This window comes from Microtus ochrogaster, unplaced genomic scaffold, assembly GCF_000317375.1.
Source record: "Microtus ochrogaster isolate Prairie Vole_2 unplaced genomic scaffold, MicOch1.0 UNK13, whole genome shotgun sequence".
Classification (NCBI taxonomy): domain Eukaryota; kingdom Metazoa; phylum Chordata; class Mammalia; order Rodentia; family Cricetidae; genus Microtus; species Microtus ochrogaster.
Genome location: NW_004949111.1, coordinates 6,617,857 through 6,620,195, shown reverse-complemented (window position 1 = coordinate 6,620,195; position 2,339 = coordinate 6,617,857). Strand labels below are relative to the sequence as shown.

The window sequence follows — 2,339 nt, the reverse complement described above, 5'->3', positions numbered from 1 at the left end:
AACAAAAAAAGAAATCAAGATGTGTAGTAAGAGAGCAGGCTGTGTTCCTGGCACCCGGCTAGCTTAACCCCTGAAATAACCACATGGAAATTGTATTAATTTAATTGCTACCTGGCCCATTATTTCTAGCCTCTTATCGGCTAACTCTCACATATTGATTAACCCATTTCTAATAATCTATATGTCACCACATGACTGTGGCTTACCGGGAGAGATTCAGCATGTCTGACCTGGCAGCTGGCTCCATGGTGGCTCTCTCTGACTCTGCTTTTTTCCTCCCAGAATTCTGTTCTGTCTACTCCACCCACCTAAGTGCTGCCCTATCAAAAGGCCAAGGCAGCTTCTTTATTCAACCAATGAAAACAACACAAATAGAGAAGAACATCCTACACCAAAGATGGGGGAAGCTTGGCACTGTCTTGACCTGTCATACTATTGAATCTCTAGCTTGTTATTTATTTTATTCTTTTTTTACCACCACACACATTGGCATTTGTAGACCCTGACTTTCTTTATTTTGTTCTTTGCATTCTCTTTTTCTGTTTTCCTGAAATATTGTACTTTCTTATGCAGGCCATGTCTTGCAAGTCTGTGTTTGGGCTATACTTTTTTGTAATTCAAAGAATCATATGTCATGCAGAAGCCCCCCCTTTTTTTTCACCACCACCAATATGAGTTCTGAATCCACCTACAAAGACAACACCTAGTGTGGCATTGTATATTCTGGTTAGTTTCTCCCAAATTTATGCCAAGGTACTGTTACCTTCCCAGAGTAAATGACTGTTTCCTACAAAGTAGCTGTTTGGTCATGAACTTCATGGTCTGGATACTCACTGTGTCATTTATGTTGGTGGTGATTCTTAAGCAGCCCTATATGTTGCATTTTCATTTGATTCTCATAATTTTAAATTTCCCTTTTGATTTATTTGATCACTTGCTTTTCATTCAGCAGTGTGTTGTTCAATTTATATGCGTTTATGTTTGTCTTGATTGATTCCCGTTATATGAGATTGTGTATTTGTGATTCCCTTAATCATTATGAAGTAACCTTATTTATCTCTCCTGAGTAATTTTGGTTTGAAGTATATGTTGTCAATTATTAGAACAGCAATATCTGCTTACTTTATGCCTCTGTTTGTTTGAAACACCTTTTCTCATCCTTACAACCTAATACTGGGTCTATAATTACCAGTGAGGTTCGTTTTGTGGAGGCAATAAATAGATTGATTTTTTTTTTATCCAATTTGATAGTCTGTGTCTTTAGTTTGGAGAATTATGACCATTAGCATTCACATTTATTATTAAAATATATTTGTTAATTCCTAAAATTTTGTTCATTATCTGTTCTAGTACAGTTTATTCATTCTTATAGCATCATAAGTACGTTTAATTTTCTTTCAGTGTGTAGTATTCATTTATTTATTTTCTGTAGTATTGGCATAATGGTCATGAAACCTATAGTTTTTATTTATCCTGGAATTTTTTTCTTTTACTCTTAGTTATGGTAAGCTATGCTGTATAAAGTCATGTTGGTTCATAGCTGTTGTCTTTGGGATCTTGAAACACATTGTTCCATGCCTTCCTGGTTCTTAGAGTTCAGAAAGTTACTGTAACTTTGATGAATTTGTCTTTATATATGTGGTACTTTTAATATTTTTTGTTATACTTAAACTTTAAACACAGGTTTTTTTTTTCTGATCTTGGTCATCATTCTGAGTGCCTTTCTCTCAATGTTCATCTTGTTCCCTAAGTTTAGTAAATCTGCTGATTTTATTGAATGTATTTTTTACATATATGGCGTGAAATTTTTCACTTTTTATGCAAACGACTAACAGTTTTGATGTATATATGTATTTAAAAGAGGCTCGATAAAATATCTTGAGTAAGTTTGCTTCTATCTCAATTTCCTGAGTAAAATATGTGTCCTCATAGAACATAGCAATCCCTGAAGGCATGCAATAACATTAAAGAAAACTGTCAGTAAAATCATTGTTGATACTTTAGAAGCTGAGAGGATTCCATGACATCACCAAAGTTTCTAAGCTTGGGGACTGAATAGAAATACTCAAAATCTGCAGAAAAACATTAATTATAAGGATGTTTTGTTAGCTTGGGTTTAAGTAAAGCTAAATTTAGACCTAGGGGCTGGAGAGATTGTTGTGATAGGAGCGGCAGGCTACGTTCCTGGCACCCAGCCGCCCACACAGCTAGCTTTACCAGAAATAGTTACACGGAAACTGTATTCTTTTAATCACTGCCTGATCCATTAGTTTCAGCCTCTTATTGGTTAGCTCTTACATATGGATCTAACCCATTTCTAATATTCTGTGTAGCACCAC

At 35.2% G+C, this 2,339-nt stretch overlaps 1 pseudogene; it reads right to left on the bottom strand.

Moving 5' to 3' along the window:
• Nucleotides 1–455: 455 nt before the first annotated feature.
• Nucleotides 456–2,339, bottom strand: part of LOC113458264 — a 26,059-nt pseudogene continuing 24,175 nt past the window's right edge.